Genomic DNA, 21,299 nt, shown 5'->3' with positions numbered 1-21,299 from the left:
GGTACTTTCGCATTATGCGGGCCTCTCTAAAAAGTCAAGTTTGGTTAATGCTAATGAAATAAAATAAAGTGGGATGAATATATAATAGTTTAGAAACAAATTTGGGCTATATATTTCCACATTAGGGGGGGGGTTTGTAAAGCATTGTATACATTAAATACGTAACATAACCTAACATAACCTAGGTACCTGTCCTCCCCCTAAAATCAAAAAAACCACAGTTTAATATCTTATACGCAATGCAACCCACGCTATCATTGCCTAGTCTAAAGCGGTTCTCAAACAGTTCGTGTTAGCGACCCGGCTCAATGGTAACTGAAACTCTAAAAAACGGGTTTTTCATACCAATAGATACATCAAAAGAATCAGATTTCAATGCTAATTTCAAATATATAACTTTCATCAAGTTTAGTGCTGCCCATCAAAAATTACGCGCCTGAGAAAATTTGGCTGATTTTCGAAAAAAGGGGGAAAGACCCCCTAAAAGTTACAGAACCTTAATGAAAATCACACCATCATATTCAGCGTATCAGAAAACCCAACTTCAAAAGTTTCAAGCTCCTATCTACAAAAATGTGGAATTTTGCATTTTTTGCCAGAAGAAAGATCACGGATGCGTGTGTATTTCTTTTTTTGTGTTTTTTTTTGTTTTTTTTTTCCCATGGGTGATAGTATCGACCCAGCGGTCCTAGAATATCGATGGAGGACTCATTGGAATGCAAATTAAAAGTTCTAGTGCCCTTTTTTAGTGAAAAAAAATGGAGGGCAACTAGGCCCCCTCCCACGCTCATTTTTTTCCCAAAGTCACCTGATCAAAATTTCGAGATAGCCATTTTGTTCAGCATGGTTCGACCTTTAGCTTAAAGAATTTAGAATTTTGTTCGAACCATGGTTCGAACAAAATTCGAACTTTAGCTTAAAGCGCGAGGTATTGACTAAGGGGTGAGCCCCCTAATATACGTATTAAAAATATATGAATATAGAAGTTCGTTACGTAAGTTAATTCGTAACTTGTGTATATTTATTACTAATTAAAACGTTCACAAATAAAATTAAACAACTGTCGAGAAAGCCATTTAACAAAATTAAAGCATAATTAATAAACACATTTTGTTTTAATTATTCGAGTATGGTGAGCCAAGATCAAAACCTGCATTAATTCAAAAACATTCAAAAATTAAATAAATAAAAAACTAGTTTTTTTAACTGAAAGTAAGGAACGACGTTAAAACTTAAAACGAACAGAAATTATTCCGTATATGAAAGGGGCTTTCCTATCCTCAACTCCTCAACGTCTCGCTCTTTACGCTAAAGTTTGACTTTCTCACAACTCTTTTTTTAAAACAATAAAAAACTTCAGCGTAAAGAGCGAGGCGTTGAGAATGGCACATCCCCTTTCATATACGGAATAATTTCTGTTCGTTTTAAGTTTTAACGTCGTTCCTTACTTTCAGTTATGAAAACTTGTTTTTTTTTATTATTTCATGTCAAAGACGGGTCTTATCATTGCCTTCTCTATAGTGATTAAGCCGAGAGGCCCCGATAATGCGAAAGTACCAAAGAAACTAGTCAAACGGGTATCTTTCAATAGATCGCAATAGATCAATTGGATCGCAAACCATGGTCTGTGACTGCGTTTACAATATTTAGACTATGGTTTTTTGGGTTTTAGGGGGAAAAAAGGTACCTAGGATAGGTAAGGTTACGTATTTAGTATATGCTATGCTTTACCCCCACCCTCCTAATATATAGCCCAAATTTGTTTATAAACCATTATATTTTCATCCTATTTTGGTTTATTTCCATTAGCATTAACGAAACTTCACTTATCGCGTGTTTACCGCTTTCTTAACTAGTACCATAAATTTTTTCCACATTATTGGGGGCAACTGCCACCCCCCCCCCCCAAAGACGCACCTGACCCAGGATATGGTCTTGATGCCATACGCGAAGGAACTGTGTGGCACACAGTAGCGGATCCAAGGGGGATCCGCCCCCTCCCAATTACACTCTAAAGTAGTGTAATTTACTTAATTAACGCAAGATTGGGTTAATTAAACTTGCTCCTAACACAAGTTTATCGGATCAACCTATTTTTCCCCCGTCCCCCCCCCCCCAAAAAAAAAAAAATCTGGATCCACCCCTGGGCACACATGGCGTTTTGATATATACACCAGGGAACAGAAAGTGGTTGTTCCCTCGTCTAACTCAAAAGTGTGTTCCTTCCACCTTTAACTTGCACAATCTCTTTTCTTTCACTTTGCTAAAGTTTGCTAGCATCTAAATTTAGAAGCTTTTTTGTTGCTCTGAATTCCTGACATGAATGGAAATCAATTCATTGCTACTGGAAGGTGATTGTGCTCACGACAACTGTGAACTAAAAACTGCATTCGAGTGCATTAATATTTTGCCGGGGACTTCCCTTTCGTTGGTGACGTCACTTACACGTGCCGAACTTACTGACCTTCACAATACTAACAACAGTGGGAAACTCGAAAACCAGTTATGTCTCTTCTCAGTCGAAGGAAAGAAACCGGAGAGATGAGACTCTTTCATTTTTATTGATTTCTTATAAGAAATATTCCGCAAAAAACAAAATAAATGAAAATAAAGGATATCTCATTGCTTTAATAACTGGTGAGTCCCCAGAGTTATTGTATACTGACGAAGACGCTATTGGTCCGAAAAAAATAGATAAATTAATAAGATGTTAAAAAAGACCATAGCCTAACATTCGATCACTCAATTCAGGGCTAATTTCAAATATAATAGCCCCTGCAGTTGTATCCCCCACCTAATTCCTGGATGTAGCCCTGGGCTATATCGAATATTTTCTGATTTTGTTGGGCTAGGCTACTTTATTTTTTGTTAACCACTTTTAAAAGAAACATGCCAATAAAAGGATCTAGGGTAGAATTCTAGTTTAGGGGGTTTCTGCTATCTTGAAATGTGGTTGTTAGATGAATTAAATTTCCAGCAATGCATCCAGGGCCAGAAGTATAGAAATTAGTCTACAACTTGGTCTATTGAGACGGGAATCTGTTGAGAAAACAATTATTGCTTCACAATATGCAGGAAAAGGTCAAATTCTATTTTAGGGGGTTTTGCTAGCCTATCTTGGATAATAGCTGAACTAGTTGAATAAAACTCCAGAATTCCTTCAGAACGTTATTGATCTCCTGGGAAGACATTTCAAAGCGCCTAACTCCACTCCTTCCTCCAAAGGGCACTGAGCTATAATGACCTTTTACAGTCATCTGTGTTATAAACGTGAACCATTGCAAAGTAGATCTTCTGATAAAATGAGGCACAAGGAAAGTGTTTTGAGCCGCATACCTTTGCTCAATCCTGACTTATAAGATTTTAAAGATCTGTAAAACTATTTCTTAAATTATAGGAAAAAAACCTGATAAAATTCTACTTTAGCTACTTTTGGCTATTTTGGAAATGGGGTAGGTTCGGAAAATGAAACTTTCAGGGATGGGTATACAGCCTAAAGTATGTCCCAGGAATGTATATTGAAGTACCTGCCTCCACTCCTTCTCCCTCCAGAGGGTACTGACCTTTGATGACCTTGAAAAATCTGTGTGCTATAAAAGAGAAACCTTACAAAATAGACCTTTTGCTTAAATGAAGTACAACCAAATTATTTTCAGCTTCACAGTTTTGCTCAATCCCAATTAAGGTTTTAAAGATATGCAAATACATTTCCTAAATTTTGAAAAGAAAATCATTGGTATGGCTTAAAATTCTACTCAAATAACAGGAATTACATTTCCAGAACTAAAGCCAGAGAAAAAGGAACCAATAACTGAAAATTAAGGTAAAATGTTTTTTTTGTCGAAATTTCAATAGGTATAGATAGACCTGTCATGTAGGCAAATTTCAGGACCCTCTAGATGGAGAAGGAGTGGAGATAGGTAGACTACTTCAAAATACCTTCCTGTTACATACTTTAGCCTGTAGACCCATCCCTATAAGTTTCATTTTCCTAACCTAACCCCTTTCCAAGATAGCCAAAAATAGCTAAAGTAGAATTTTACCAAAAAACCTTGATATGGGTTACAATTCCAATGAAATACTAGAAATTGCTTCTTTCAATATCGAAAGCCAATGAAAAACAGACTAAAACCAACAAAGAGAAAAATCTAAAAAAAAAAAAAAAAACACACGAGACTGCGGCCAGTGGGGAGAAAAGAAAACACAAATGAAAAAAAACGTGGATATTTCGCCAGTATCCAAAAAAGGCGTCTTCAGCACGAAAGAAACACAAGAAGAACAGGATAAAAAAAAAGAAAGATAAAACTAAAAACCAATAAAACCACCACCAAAAAAAAAAAAAAAAAAAAAAAAAAAATGTACAATTGGCGCAAACTGATCCACGTAGGGAAAAGATGCTATTACAGAGTTACTTCAGTGATTTAGATAGGCATAAACATGTCATGTATGCGATCTCTAAGCCCCAGAAATAAGAAAAAGGTTGGCAATATTTCCCCAGGATACATTTTAGGGACTGGATTCATTCCAGAAAGTCTTTTTCCCCTAACTCGACTACATTCCTAGATAGCAAGAAGCCCCCAAACTAGAATTTTACCGCAATTATTTCTTTAATAGGTCTTCCCCATTAATTTAATTCCAATTTCAATGATTTTTGGTGTAAATACTCAGAATCTTCAAATTATGGCGTCCATTTTTCACGCTTCGCCTGCCATTTTTTTTTTTAAATGGCGTCAGACATTTTGCGTTGGAATTGATTAAAAGCAAAAACTGTACAAAAAAGGGACTTCAAAATCGCTTTCAACCAAATTAGCTAAGTCAATTTCAACGGGCTCTCACAATAAAATCAAATAAAGTTAGAATAAAAAACTATTGTAAAAATTATACTGTTTTAACACTTTTTCTACGAAAAGGATTAAAACTGTAAAATCGTCTGAATTGGGGCCCAAAAAGACATTGTCAAGCTCCTGCTTACGTTCTCTACTTGTAAAGCTTTAAAGCATTGCTTCTGCTTCTCTAAGACTATTTAGGTTGGACAGGGGGCTCTTACAATTTGACCCTAATTCAAAGCCGGTAAAAAAACGGTAAAAAGCTGATTTTTGATGTAATTGTTCAGAATCTTCAAATTTTTACGTCCCTTTTCCACACTTCATCTGCCTTTTTTTAAGATGGTGTAGAAAATTCTACGCGCGGTTAACTAAAATCTATATACTAGGTTAAAGTAGAAATCTGTACAAACCTCATAATCACCGTCTAAAATCAACAAAATCATTGCAAGCAATCAATTAAAAGATTAAAATGTGGAGTAGAAGTGGGAATTACAGCAAGCGTGAATGGCTTTCTAGGAAAAGCTTATGAATTTATTTTTAAGTTAATAAATTGTTTATCCAAAGTGCTGTTGCTATATGGGCTTTCTCATAACGTAACATAAAATTTTGTGCTTATGGCTTTCCACGGGGAGAATTTTCCGTCAGCAGGGAAGCTTCTTTGTAAAATTTCCAGGGGAAATTTTACACAAGGGGAATATGCCAGGATTCCTATATGAAGTTACTCATAGCTTAACATAAGCTTAGGTAAAACAAATTTGTGTTTATGGCTTTTCACGGTGAGAATTTTCCGTCAGCAGGGAAGCTTCCGAAGATGAACTTTCCAGGGGAAATTTTACACTAGGGCAATGTGCCAGGATTCCTTTATGAAGTTACTCATAACGCAACATAAACTTAGGTAACATAAATTTTTTTTAACGGAGCTCAAGCTAGCTTGGAAAGAGCTTTTATGGACAAAATTTGCTCATTATGATTGTACTGCATAACGTAAATCTCTAGGTTATGTTAATGTGAAAGGTTTTGCGGCGCAGTGCGAAGGCACCAAAAGGAAACACTGACAATAAGTGTAACTGGTACTGCTTTATTTTCTGTAACACACGCGCGATATTGTATAGCGAAGATGATAAAAGAAACTAGTCATGCGGGTTTCTTTCAACGGGCAGTTCCTATGCCGAACATTGCAAACAGTTGTTTAAACTTTAGTCTTTTTGGGGTTGAAGGGGCAAAAAAAGGTACCTAGGTTAGGTTACGTATTTAATATATGCTATGCTTTATCCCCATCCCCCTGATGTGCAAATATATAGCCTAAATTTGTTTCTAAACTAGTATATTTTTATCCCATTATGTTTTATTTCATTTGCATTAACCAAACTTTACTTCTCGCGTGTGTTACAGATAATACAACAGTACCGTGTATCTTTACTTAGAGCTCATTGTAAAGGAAACGCATAGAATTCTAAAAACAAATTTACGAAATCCTAAAATATTTGCGGCACTTACGTATTATATCGACCACATTTGGACATCGTCACTTGGAATATGATTTGTCCATTGATTCCCTTTAATAACCATACTATTTTGCAATGTATAGTGACAGTGGAAAGCTTAGGCTAGGTTAGATTAGGGAACTAGGTCACTGTCCACATTTATGCTATATAGGAAAGGAACAGATCTAGTCAAAGATGAACTCAGTGTCTGGTTAGGGCCCATTGGGAATGAGATTTGAATAATAACGAGATTTAGCTTTCCACTATCACTATACATTGTAAAATAAATTATTTATATGACTATATTCCAAGCGACGCTGTCCAAGTGTGGTCGATATAATACGTAAGTACCATACTTACTTTTATCATTCCTAAAGGCGCTTCACTTTAATTTGCTGTCTATCCTCCTTAATCCATACCTTAACGCACTCTAAGGTCCGTACGCGCATAATGTGGCCAGTTGCGACCAACTCTGTCACAACTTGAGATATAAAATGTATTACCCAAACTATATATTTTCCATGTATTTTTGCTTTCTTGTTTTCATTAACGTTGATTCAATTAATAAGTAGGCTATTAAATTGAAATAAGGGTGACGCATGGCAAAATACATGGGAAATATTTAATCTGGCTACATATGTGCACATTAAGGGGAGGTGGTAAAGTGAAGCGCTTTTAGGAATGAGGCAAGTAATTATTTTAGGATTTTGTGTCAGAATTTTAGTTTCCAAATCAACAGCCCCAATTTTGCGATGATACCCTTACACATCGCAGAATAGTAAAGTCAATTTAGATCTTTGTTATGCACCATGGTGCCGAGTTTTTAGCCAGAGTTTTAGATTATCTTCAGCCAATACGTTGGAATGTTAAATCATGGAAAAAGAAACGCAGTGGGCGCAGGGTAGGCAGTAATTGGCACATTGTATGAAAGAAGTTCGCCACTGCTCTTTTAATAAACCTATGGTAATTAGATAAACCACCAGGTTATCGAATTGCCCTTCTGGATTGAACCGTTTCAAATTAGCCTGACTCACGTCCAGGTGGCTAGCAAGTTTCATTGCTGCTTGTTTTTACAGTTGCCTGTTACATATATAGTGTTGAGCCTACTATTACTAAAAAGTAGATAATTCCCAGGCTTCAAGCAAAGTGCTAGTCTTACTAGCGGTCTTACTAGATCTTACTAGTCTTACATAGTTGACAAAGTAAAATCTATAAAGTTTATTTAGTTGTTGTTTCTTCGTGTGTTTTTTAAATGGCTAGCCGTTTTACTGCACGCCAGCAAAAACTTAAGTTTTTTCATTAGTGCAGTAGTTGTAAATTGAGAAGTGTTATAATTGTCTTTATTAATAAAGTAAAGTAAAATACTAGCGGCACTTCAACAAATACCATGGTCAACGATTGTCCGTCGATGGGTAGCGATGGTAGGCTATAGCGCGCACGAACAGTTAAAAGGGATTCGGGCCATACATTTTCCCGGGAGATATTTCAGCTATATGATCAAACACTTCGTGGTAACGAACTGTAAGTAAGGAGCGACCCGGCTCAATAGTAACCGACACTTTAAAAAACGGAATTTTGAGAAAACGGAATGTTTTTACTTTTATAACTTTAATAAATAAAATAAATTTAACATTTTGATTACTAAATTTCAGTATATGTATATTAAACTGACAATGCACATTCACTTGTATTTTTTCAGTAAAGTGCAAATATTGTTCTGGCCTTGGGAAGGCATAGGGGTTTTGCGCCCAACTTATGTCAATTTCTGCTCGTTTTGAGTTTGACTCGGTTATTTATTGTAATTTCTGTTCGTTTCGGTTTTCATTTATATATCGATGCTGATTTGTGGTAGTTTCACGCTTGGTAGATTATTTGCTTTTATTTTCGCTAATTTTTTGTTTAAACGAGTTCTTTAGTTTTCTTTGAAAAACTTATTTTATGGAAAAAATTTTTTAAATTAATTTCTGTTAGTTTTATATTGACATAGTCTTTTCAGGGAAAAAGAAAATCATGCTTTAAATCATTTCGTTTTTTAAGACTTAATAGTTTAGCCTGCTATTTATATGCTAGAGAAAAATTTTCATCAATTTTTAACAGCATACACCCTTTTAAAAATCTGGACACAAATAGTACTGTTTAATTTAGTTTCATACCTCTAGTTGACCTGAAATGGAAAACTTGATACCGTTCGCAAAAAATCTGTTTACTTTCTTTGACAGCTTGGATACACTTACGCTTTTTTGATTTGGTTAAATTTTAAGAGCAGAAGTAGCCCCGAAAGTTTGTATATAATACCCTCAGTCGTTCTTGGGATACTGCTGAGGTGTCTTATTGGGCATTAGCATTGTCACAGTACATTTTGATTTAATCTTAAGGCAACATTTAGTTTTTAAAATTAATGGGCAAATGGGAGGGTGGGCGGGGTTGGGTGAGACTGGAAGAGGGATTAGTTGCCCTCCAATCACTTTCGACTATTAAAAAGGGCATCAAGCCTTTATATTTTCAATCAAATGAGCCCCTTTCGACGTTCTCACAACAACTCCTTCGATACGAAGTACCCTGGTCTAAACAACAACAACAACAAAAAATATAACTAATCACTTTCGACTATTAAAAAGAGTACAATCCCTTTGAATTTCAAATCGAATGAGGCTGTTTTGAAGTTTCTACGACAACGCCTTCTATAAAAATCTTATATGCCCCCAGGGCATAACTTAAAATCCTTGCCCTGAGGGTTGTGGGGGAGTGTCCTCATCCAAAAACTATTTTCTATCTGGAAATCAACTACGCGGAACAAAATGGCTATCTCAAAATTTGGAGTGGAGGGGTTTGGGGGGATGATGGGCGTGGGGGGGGGGCTAGTTGCCCTCCATTCACTTTCGACTATTAAAAAGGGTACTAGCCCTTCGAATTTCCAATTGAATGAGCCTGTTTTGAAGTTTCTACGACAACGCCTTCTATAAAAAACCTTATAAGCCCCAAGGGCATAACTTAAAACCCTTGCCCTGAGGGTTGTGGGGGAGTGTCCTCCTCAAAAACATATTTTCTGTATGGAAATCAACTACGCTGAACAAAATGGCCATCTCAAAATTTTGATTGTATGTGTTTGGGGGAATGATGGACGTGGGGGGGGCTAGTTGCCCACCAATCCCTTTCGACTATTAAAAAGGGCACTAGAACTCTCGATTTCTAATTGAATGAGCCCCTTTTGAAGTTTCTACAACGACCCCTTCCATATGAAGTGCCCAGCTCTAAAGGAAAAAAAAATAATAAATAGTATACTGTGCCAACATCGTCCTTATATGCCCTCAGGTCAAAACTTAAAACCCTTGCTCCGAGGGTTTTGGGGGAGTGTCCTCCTCAAAAACATATTTTCTATCTGTAAATCAACTGCGCTGAACAAAATGGCTCTCTCAAAATTTTGATTGGATGTGTTTGGGGAAATGATGGGCGTGGGGGGGGATAGTTGCCCTCCAATCATTTTCGACTATTAAACAGGGCACTAGCCCTTTGAATTTCCAATCGAATGAGCCTTTTTTGAAGTTTCTACGACAACGCCTTCTATAAGAACCTAATATGCCCCCAGGGCATAACTTAAAACCCTTGCACTGAGGGTTGTGGGGGAGTGTCTTCCTCAAAAATATATTTTCTATGTGGAAATCAACTACGCTTAACAAAATGGCTATCTTAATATTTTGATTGGATGTATTTGCGGGAATGATGGGCGTGGTGGGGGGGGGGGGCTAGTTGCCCTCCAATCACTTTCGACTATTAAAGAGGGTACTAGCCCTTTGAATTTCCAATCGAATGAGCCTGTTTTGAAGTTTCTACGACAGCGCCTTCTATAAAAACCTTATGTGGCCCCAGAGCATAACTTGAAACCCTTGCCCTGAGGGTTGTGGGGGAGTGGCCGCCTCTAAAACATATTTTCTATCTGGAAATCAATTAAGCTGAACAAAATGGCTATCGCGAAATTTTCATTGGATGTGTTTGGGGGAATGATTGTCGTGGGGGGGCTAGTTGCCCTCCAATCACTTTCGACTATTAAAAGGCCACTAGAACTCTCAATTTTCAATCAAATGAACCACTTTTGAAGTTTCTACGACGACCCGTTCCATATGAAGTGCCCTGCTCTAAAGGGAAAAATAATACATAGTACATTATGCCAACATCGTTCTTATATTCCCTCAGGGCATAACTTGAAACCCTTGCCCCGAGGGTTGTGGGGGAGTTTCCTCCTCAAAATCATATTTTCTATCTAGAAATCAACTACGCTGAACACAATGGCTATCTCAAAACTTTGATTGTATGTGTTTGCGGGAATGATAGGCGTGGGGGGGCTAGTTGCCCTCCAATCACTTTCGACTATTAAAAAGGGTACTAGACCTTCGAATTTCCAATCGGTTGAGCTGTTTTGAAGTTTCTACGACAACGCCTTCTATAAAAACCTTATATGGCCCCAGGACATAACTTAAAACCCTTGTCCTGAGGATTGTGGGGGAGTGTCCTCCTCAAAAACATCCTTTCTATCTGGAAATCAACTACGATGAACAAAATAGCTGTCTCAAAATTTTGATGGGATGTGTTTGGGGGACGGATGGGAGTGAGTGGGGCTAGTTGCCCTCCAATCACTTTCGACTATTAAAAAGGGCACTAGAACTCTCAATTTCCAATCGAATGAGCCCCTTTTGAAGTTTCTACGACGACCCCTTCCGTATGTAGTGCCCTGCTCTAAAGGAAAAAATAATAGATAGTACATCGTGCCAACATCGTTCTTATATACCCTCAGGGCATAGCTTAAAACCCTTGCCCCGAGGGTTGTCGGGGAGTGTCCTCCTCAAAAACATATTTTCTATCTGGAAATGAACTACGCTGAACAAAATAGCTATCTCAAAATTTTGATTGGATGTGTTTGGGGGAATGAGGGGTGTAGGGGGGACTAGTTGCTCTGCAATCACTTTCGACTATTAAAAAGGGCACTAGCCACTCCAATTTCCAATTGAATGAGCCCTTTTCGAAGTTTCTACGACAACTCCTTCGATACGAAGTGCCCGACTGAAGAAAAAAAACACATTGTGCCCACATCGTTCTTTACTTAGGCAGCGCTTGCTGCCTAAAGCCGCTAAAGTATTTGGACAGAGTAAAGTTAGAAAATAACTCTTACTACATAATATTCACAATAATTGTACCTAACACATTGGGGACTCAGACCTGCTATACGTTAACCCCCCCCCCCCCCTAATACGCAAATATATAGCCCACATTTGTTTCTTAAGTATTATATTTTTATCTTACTTTGGTATATTTCATTACGATTGAGTGTCAGAGAAACATGTAAGAAGAACATTTGGTAGGGCTAGCGCGCTGCCTATGATAAAGCAGAAGGCATTGCCTGTTATCTGATATCATGTTACATTTCAGTTTTATTATGTCTTTTTTACTGCTGGTAAAAAATTAAAGCTGGTAATAACCTTTAAAATCGAGTTTATCGAGAAGGCTGAGTTCTACGGTAACTTAAAGGCTAGTAGAAAATTTCAACCCGGAGATATTGGTTAAGGATTGGAAGCCTGTAGATTATGGTAGATTTTATTTCTGGTTGGTGTTGCATGGAAAACGATGGCTCGGCCCTTGTTTTGAACAAAGAAAATCGAAAAGCAGCTGTTTTACGATTTCGGAGACAGTTGCTGCCAAGATCGTATCCAGGATCTTTTTTAGAGCGGGGGGGGGACAAAAAAAACTTAAAAAACATAAAAATTTGTTTATTTTCATGTTTGTTACGTTTTTACGAGTCCGACAAATATTTCAGGGGGGGAGTTAAAACCCCATAACCCCTGTCAGCTTAGATCACCAGGGATAGCTCTGTATTACGAGCCTGGACCACGCAGACCACCTATTTCATTAGTATTAAGCGTCAGCATGGGTGCTGGCAGGGGATGGGGGGAGGAGGGGGCATGCCCCCACCTGGAAATTTGGGCCTATAAAGTAATTATAAGGAAACCAAAGGAAAAAGAGCAGAAGAGGGAGAAACTATAGAACAAACTTTTGTTGCCCCATTGTTGGCTGCCTGTCACTAGATTTTGACCCTTATTAAGGAACATATAAGTTCGAATTTGTGACTGAGTGACCCCTTTCCAGTTTTCCACAAACATATTTTCTATATGCTTCGGCTGGAGTAGCAAAAAAAAAAAAATTCTTCCTAGTAATGAATGGTAAGTAAATAACGACCCTTTTCAATAACGAAAGTATAAGAGCCTAACTATTGATAACATTCAATCAAAGAATCAACTTTTTATTATGATCTGAAATATGCATTTATTTATAAATAATTAGTGCAGTTATTAGTACACAAGAGAGCTTGTATAATTATAGAAAACACAAAGAAAACAACTTAATAAGGGGCAATTTCGGTAAAAATATGCTGTCAACATTTGCTTGCATTGTAAGAGTAGCCGTGAGCTAATATATGAAGCCACTATATTCCCCTGAATGGAATACTGAAAATTTTTGTATTTTCCCCCCTGAACGGATACGTTTTTTGTGTTTTATTATAATTTTTTTCCAGGAGATTGTATATATCTAATTTTCACTTAGAAAAAGATATAATTTTTTATAGTTACGAAGTATAGAGGTGTCAAATATATCGGTTTTTGTATTTAAAATTAAAAATATTGAATTAAAATTTTGTATTTGATTTTCTTAATCTCAGTTTTAATGTTTTACTTTGAACAAACTACTTTGAAAACGCGTTACTTTAAATAAATAATTCAGTCTAAAGGTATTAAATATTTTGCTGTTTGATAACCAAGTTCAAAACTGTCGATATTGTTAAAAAATATCCGTCCAACACTTCGGCATTGCTCAACAGAACTGAATGCTAGGAGTTTATATCTTAGTTTTTGTAAGTAGGCTATTATTTTGTGTATTTTTTTGTAATTACTTTCTTTTTTCAGTTTTAAATACTTTTACTTTAATTGACATACTTTTTTCATTGCCTTTAGAAAAATGTTTGTCTCTAAGCTTCATTAAATAAAAAAAAAGTTCTTTCAACTGAAGTAAGTAGCAACGTTAAAAAATGAAACGAACAGAATTTATAACGTATATTAGGGGGTTGCCCCCTCCTCAACACCTCGCTCTTCACGCTACAGTTTTTCGACACTTAAAGAAAGGTAATTATTATTCTAATTAAACAACCCTTGTGTTTCGGGAGTCGTTTTTAAAGAATTAGGACGAAATTTAAACTTTAGCGTAAAGAGAGAGGTATTGACGAGGGGGCAACCCCCCTCATATACGTAATAATTTCTGTTCATTTTAAGTTTTAATATTGATCCTTACTTTCAGTTGAAATTTTTTTGTATTTAAATTCTCATTGTTTTTTGAATAACGCCAGGATACCTGGATTCACATCCACGGAAAAATACCCCTCCCCAAAGAAATATCCTCTGGACAATTCAATCCTGGCCAAAATTTACCCCGGACAATTACCCTTAACATCTCCACAGCTAAAATTGAATCGGTAAAGAAAAATCAAGACATATAACGAAATTTTGTATAGGAATTCTGGCAAATTCACCCAGTGTAAAATTTCCCCCGAAGATTTCACCCCCTGTAAACTTCCCTCTCCATAGAAAATTCTTCCTGTGCAAAATCCTCCCAGCAGAAAATTCATCCTCCTCTCCCCACCCGAAAATGAATGCATATTTTCCAATAACAAATAAAACAACGGGTGATTTTATAACTTAAAAACTTTCCCCAGGGGCTGTAGGGGGTCATTTTATCTCTAAGAACATAGTTATTGGGTCTTTTAACTATGCTGAACAAAAAGGCTATCTCAAAATTTTGAACTGATGATTTTGGGAAAAGAGTGGCACGGGAGGGGGCCTAGTTGCCCTCCAATTTTTTTGTTCACTTGAAAAGGACACTAGACCTTATCATTTCCGTTAGAATGGGACCACTCTCGACGTTCTAGGCCCCCTGGGTTGATACGATCACCTCTGGGAAAAAAACAAACAAACAAAAAACAGATAAACACGCATCCGTGATCTTTCTTCTGGTAAAAAATACAAAATTCCATATTTTTGCAGATATGAGCTTGAAACATTTACAGTGTGGTTCTTTGATACGCTGAATCTGATGGTGTGATTTTCATTAAAATTTTATGACTTCCAGGGGGTATTTCCCCCTTTTGTCTAAAATCAGACAAATTTTCTCAGGCTCGTAGCTTTTGATGGGTAAGATTAAACGAACGAAACAGGGTTCTCTTATATGGTATTTTGATAGTGTAATTTTCATCAGGGTAGCTTTTTGGTGGTGTCCTTCTCCCTTTTTTCGAAGACTAAACCTCTACAGAAGGGTTCACTGATGTGGTGAATTTGATAGTGTAATTTTTATCAGGATAGCTTTTTGGAGGTGTCCCCTTTTTCGAAAATCAGGTAAATTTATGAGGCGTCACAGTTTTTGAGGCCTAAGATTAAACTTAATGAGCTTTATATATTTGGAATCAGCATAATAAGCTAATTCTTTTGATGCATCCATTGGTGTTAAAAGGCCTATCTTAGAGTTTAGGTGATTCATAACGAAAGTTGCTCCTTGTTTTATGTCCGTTACCATGAACTGTTTGATTACCCATCAAAATCCACACTGAGATCATTGAAATACTGATCGTTTTTCTGCGATACCAAAAGTATTGTATTCATGAAACTTTACTTTTTCATGAAATCTAATTAAACAAATAGAAAAGGTTTTTCAAATAAAGTAAGGAGCAAGTTTAAAACTTAAAAAAATATAAATTACTGTCCCCTTCTAACACCTTGCTCATTAAACAAAAGTCTTTTAGTGTTTTGAAAAATCTTATCTTTCCAATTGCAAATTTTCTTTAACAATTTGGAAAAAAGTCAAACTTTACATTAAAGAGTAAGCAGCTAAGAAGCAAACAGCCTCCTCCATATAAAGAATAATCTGTTCAAATATGTTTCAAATCTGTACCTCGCTTTCAGATGAAAAGCTATTTTTTGTTTAAATTCTGACTGTTTTCCAAATCATACCCAGGCCTAACCAAGATATAATTTGAGGTAGGCCTACCGGTCCCTTAAATTCCTGGTTAATTGCTTTTAGAATTATGAATCAATAATTGTACGTTGATTAGTACCGTTTTACGCTAAAATTGGCCATGAACAGTAATTTTGGTAGAAAGTCCTTGTTAATATTACTACTAAAGGACTTCGATTGGATGAAAGGAAGTATTATTGTTTTTATGAACGGAAATTCTGTGCGACTTTTGGTCGTCTAGATAACTGAAGCCATCAAAACCTCTACAATAGGATTTTCTTAAAATACATTGAAGTACTTTATATAAATATAAAAAGAAAATAAAACCATTTAAAATTGCTGAAAACTAAGTTCCTAGCAGTATTTGCCACCCCAAAGAAATTTCCTGGCAGGACTGATGATGACCTGCCTTGCCTTTTCCACCTCTGCGCTGGTAGATATGGGAATGTAACATTTAAGCTGTATAGAAAAACAATTTAATTAATTCCTACTCTCCTCCAGGCACGTACGCAGGAATTTGTTTCGGGGGGGGGCAAATCCTTCAAACCCATTATTCTGTGAGAAAAATCAGAAAATTATGGGAAAATGAAAAAAATCGTGAGACTTCGGGGGGGGGCGGGCCCGGAGGCCCCCCTGCGTACGTCCCTGCTCTCCTCCTACCTCTTTCAACATTTATCTGAAGCCTCATGAAGAGTAATCAGTGTGTCCATTAAAATGTACTTTTATAGGAATCTACCCTACCTCCACCAAAAGAATGACTCATCCCCGTCGCTATAGCTGATACGCAATTACAGATCACCAAACGTAGCCTAATTTTATTACAAATAAGGTAAATCAACTTGGTTGAATCCAGTACTGCCACCCTTTAGCGTTACTTCTTTTGCAACTATGAAGCCTAAAATATAATTATTGATACTTTTAAATTAATTATCTTCTCAGAATTTTAAATTGATTGCAAATCCGTCCTCTTTAGGGCAAAGTCGTAGTTTGGTGCCCTAAAATAGCAAGAAAACAAGACTTTCCTCTGGCCCAATCTGTATGGTCACTTAAATATCAGCTTTAAATTTACGTTCGAATGAGCTCCCTCCCAATTATCTTGCACCTTCAGTTTGATACAATCACCCATGGGAAAAAACAAAACAAATAAACATGCATTGAGAACGTTTCTTCTGAAAAAAAAATTACACAGAAAATTTCACAAAAAAAATTCCATGTTTCTTCTGAAATTCCACATTTTGAAGGTTGGAGCTTGAAACCTCTACGGTAGGGTTTTCTGATATAATTACTGCTACTACTAACAACTCACTGCAGCACCAAGGCACCTGAGGCCAACACAGCTACGCACGCTCCTCCTCCACCCCTCTCTTTTTACACCCGCCCACGAAGTTCCCATTTCCTTTAAATCTTTCTTTATGACGTCCTCCCACCCTAGACGAGGACGACCTGCTTTCTGTTTAGCTGTAGACGATTGACCGAAAAGGACAATCTTCGGCAAACTGTCATCTTTCATCTACACAGCTTTTCCTACCCATCTCAACCTTCCTTTCATTGTAGCCCTAGAGAGCGGTATTGAACCACATTTTTCGTATAGCCTATTGTTTGAAATACGGTCAGTCAGCAGGGTACCAGAACAATCCTTAAGCAATTTCTCTGGAAAACATCTAGCAATTCTTCACCCGATTTTCGGAGCGTCCATGCTTCAGAGCCATATTTGACCACTGTTATCACTGTCGCTTCCAATATTCTAGTCTTGGTTTGCTGACTTATCTTCCTATTCTTTCAAACTTTTTTTAACTGTGAAAAAACACCCTGAGCCTTGGCTAATCTACGTTTAACATCTTCACAGCTCCCGCAATCTTTACTAATAATACTACCAAGGTAAGTGGAGGTGCCCACCTGATCAATCTTTTTATTACCCAACGTAACCTTTTCATCTTCACTTATTCCTAGCCTTAGTGACTTGGTCTTCTTAACATTAATTTTCAAACCTATTCTAGAACCTTGAACTCGCAAAACCTCTAAAAGTTTATTCATTTTGCTCACACTGTCATCTAGGATGCTTAAATCATCAGCATTACCTAAGTCCGGGAGACTTTTTCCTCCCCATTTGATTCCGTGGTCTCTCATTGCCTTTCATATGCTCCTTAAGACAAACTCCATCAAAATAATCCATATAAAGTGGGATAGAACACAACCCTGTTTAACTCTTTATTTAATACGAAACCAGCTGCTAACCTCATTTCCTACCTTAACCGCAGCAGTGTTATTCTCGTACATAGCACTAATCACTTTAATGTATTAAATAAAAAAAACAAGTTTTTTAAACTGAAAGTAAGGAGCGACATTAAAAATTAAACATAAAATATTTTTTTCCGTTCTTTTTAGTGGCGGTCCCCAAAAAACATAATCTATATTTACTCTATTGTTTTTTTTTTTTTAATAATTAGAATTTTTTAGACTGAGTCAAACTTTTGCTTAAAGCGTAATGCTTTAAGGAGGGGATAGCCCTTTCATATACGGAATAATTTCTGTTCGTTTTAAGTTTTAATGTCGCTCCTTACTTTCAGTTTAAAAAACTTGTTTTTTTATTTAATTTCTGATCGTTTTTTAGTTAATGCAGCTTTTATTTGTATAAAAATTTTACTTTTCTTTTGCTAAATGGATGTCTTTACAAATTAACTTACGTAACTAACTTCTATATTCCTATATTTTTCTTCTGGCAAAAAATACAAAGTTGCAGATTTTTGCAGATATGAGCTTGAAACCTACGTAATAGGGTTTTCTGATACGCTGAATCTGACGGTGTGATTTTCAATAAAATTCTTTCACTTGTAGGGGATGTTTCCCCCTCTTTAAAAAATCGAGTAAATTTTCTCAGGCTCGTAGCCTTTGATGAGTAATACTAAACTTAATAAAATTTATATATTTAGGATCAGCATTATAAACACATTCTTTTGATACATTTATTGACATCAAAATTTCGTTTTTAAAAGTTTCGATTACTATTGAGCCGTATCGCTTGTTTTTTTATTGTTTTTTTTATTACGTATATGTTATTACTTATATGAAGGGGTTCTCCCCTTAGTCAATACCACGCTCTTTACGTTAAAAGTTAAAACAAAATTTGATTCAGAAACCCCTGAATCACAAAGGCCGTTTAATTAGAATAGATAGCTCTTTTGAAAGCACTAAAAAAAACTGTAGCGTAAAGAGCGAGGTACTGACTTGGGGGAGAACCCCCTCACATACGTTATAATTTCTGTTCGTTTTAAGTTCTAATATTCCTTCTTACATTTCAGTTGAAAAAACTTGTTTTTTTTTATTTAATTTCTGATCGTTTCTTAAATAATGCTTGGAAATCCGGCACCCCCGTCATATAAAGGTCTCGTACCCCAAGCAAACATCCTCTATAGAAATATTATCCGGAGTAACCCACTGCTCTAGCCCCCCCCCCTTCTGAAAAAATCCTTCATGAAAATGATTGTATACTTTCCAATAACCAATAAAAAAAACTGGCAAGTCTGGCGCCCCCTTCATGGCAATTTCCCTTCCCCCATGAAAACTTCCTTCATGAACAGATCCTCCAACATAACCACCGACCCACCCTTCCCTCCCACTACCAGAAAAAAAACCTCCTGAAAACTTCTGTATACTTCCCAATAACCAATACTATATGTTAACATTGGGTAAAGTTCATAACTTTTAGCCCTCCTTCTGGGAACTTCGGGGGATTAAGTCATCCTAAAAGACATATTTATCATATTTTCGACCATGCTGAACAAAATGGCTATCTCAAAATTTTGATCGGGTGACTTTGGGAAAAATATAAGCGTGGGAGGGGGCCTAGTTAGCCTCCATTTTTTTTGGTCACTTAAAAGGGGAACTAAAACTTTCAATTTCCGTTCCAATGAGCCCTCCCACGATATTCTATGACCACTGGGTCGATACGATCCCCCCTGGGAAAAAAAAACAAAAAAAAAAAACAAACAAGAAAACAAATAAAAAACCATCAGTGATCTTTATTATGGCAAAAAATGTAAATTTACAACTTTTTTTATGTAGGAGATCTAAACCTCTACCTTAGTGGTTTATGATAAGCCGACTATTATTGTGTAATTTTCATTAAGGCTCTATTACACTTGTTGGGCCTTTCCCCCTTTTCTCGAAAAAAAGCTAAATATTCTCAGGCGAGTAACTTTTGATGTTTATCAGTGAACTCGATAAAAGTTATATATTTGAAATCAGCCTTGAAATCTGATTCTTTTGATATATCTATTGGTATCAATAACCCGTTTTCTAGAGTTTCGGTTACCATTGAGCCGGGTCGCTCCTTACTTACAGTTAAAACCTTTACTAAAGCTCTTCTATCAACAGAATCGAACGCTTGCTCATAATCTATAAAACTGAAGATATTTCTGATATAATGTAACTAGTAAAGGGATTTTCAATAAGATTGCTTGCTTTTTTTGGGAGTGTTTCCCCTTTTTTCAAAAATCAGGAAAATTTTCTCAGATTTTCGGTTTTAGTTGGGTATGAATAAACCGAAAGAATTTTATATATTTAGATTCAAACAGTTCGTGGTAACGAACTGTAAGTAAGGAGCGACCCGGCTCAATAGTAACAGAAACTCTAAAAAACGGAATTTTAATACCAATAGATGTATCACAAGAACCAGTTTATTATGCTGATTTTAAATATATAAGTTTCATCAAGTTTAGTCCTACCCATCAAAAGTTACGCGGTTGACTAAATTTGCCTTATTTTTGAAAAAAAGTGAAAACAACCTCTAAAAATCATATAAGTTAAATCAAACTCACACCATCAAATTCAGCGTATCAGAGAACCCTACTATAGAAGTTTCAAGCTCCTCTTCGCAAAAATGTGGAATTTTGTATTTTTTGCCAGAAGAAAGATGACGGATGCGTTTTTATTTGTTTTTTCTTCTTTTTTTTCCCCAGGGGTGATCATATCGATCCAGAAGTCCAAGAATATCACGAGAGGGCTCATTTGAACGGAAAGTAAAAGTTCTAGTGCCCTTTTTAAGTTACCAAAAAACTGGAGGGCAATTTGGCCTCCTCCCACGCTCATTTTTTCCCAAAGTCACTCAATCAAAATTTTGAGATAGCCATTTTGTTCAGCATAGTCGAAAACCTAGTAAATATGTCTTTGAGAGTATAGTCCTTCTTTTGAATTTGCTTGCGCCCCCGTACCAAACAGGTTTTTCTGGTAGGTATTCTATTCTAAAGGTCATTACATCTTTGCAAAGAGATTTACGCAATTAATTAAACCTGTATTATAAAACCAGCGCGTCTTGTTTCGAGTTTTAACGGACAAGTTTTTTGAAAAGCAGACAGTTTTATTTTCTTGTTTAGCATTTGCAAAAAAGGGGTAATTAGTGAGTGGAAAATTTTTTAATGCATTTACAATCGGAGATGTTTGATTAACCTTTGCAAAAAAAAGGGGTAATGGGATTTGTGAATTGGAGGAGATGCCATGATTATGTACTGTATAATACACAAGTGATGTTTTGGAGCGTATTGTCAATTTAACGAGAAAATGACTGAAAAGTGTTTTGAGGGAGATGGGTTGCATGGAGGGTTGAGTTGCATGAGAGTTCAGTTAAAGAGGGTACAGTGACCCGGGGGTGTCGGTTATCCCGGGGTTCCGGTCCCCGGGGCCTCAGGTGCCCGGGGGTTGAGTTAAATGGGGATTGAGTTCCACGAGAGTACGAGAAAATGACTGAATAGTGTTTTGCGGGAGATGGGTTGCAGGGAGGGTTGAGTGGCATGAGAGTTCAGTTAAAGGGGGTACAGTTACACGGGGGTTTCGGTTATACAAGGGTTCAGTTACAAGGGGGTTCAGTTGCACGGGGGTTGAGTTAAATGGGGATTGAGTTCCACGAGAGTAGTGCTTTGTCGTGGTTTAGCTTGTCACAGTTTTAAAA

The 21,299-nt window shown here is 36.7% G+C and overlaps 1 protein-coding gene across 1 annotated transcript in view; it reads left to right on the top strand.

The window, feature by feature from the left end:
• Positions 1 to 2,545: 2,545 nt before the first annotated feature.
• Positions 2,546 to 21,299, top strand: part of LOC148947161 (uncharacterized) — a 171,475-nt gene continuing 152,721 nt past the window's right edge. The window contains exon 1 of the mRNA XM_089096907.1: positions 2,546 to 2,637. The gene's annotated coding sequence lies outside the window, so the exon portion shown is untranslated. The remainder of the gene's footprint in view (positions 2,638 to 21,299) is intronic.

Source organism: Artemia sp. Qi Xiang Cuo, chromosome 11 (assembly GCF_049724085.1).
Source record: "Artemia sp. Qi Xiang Cuo chromosome 11, ASM4972408v1, whole genome shotgun sequence".
Taxonomy (NCBI): Eukaryota; Metazoa; Arthropoda; class Branchiopoda; order Anostraca; family Artemiidae; genus Artemia; species Artemia sp. Qi Xiang Cuo.
Note: the sequence above shows the minus strand (reverse complement) of the source record. Positions and strands in the feature narration are given on the sequence as shown.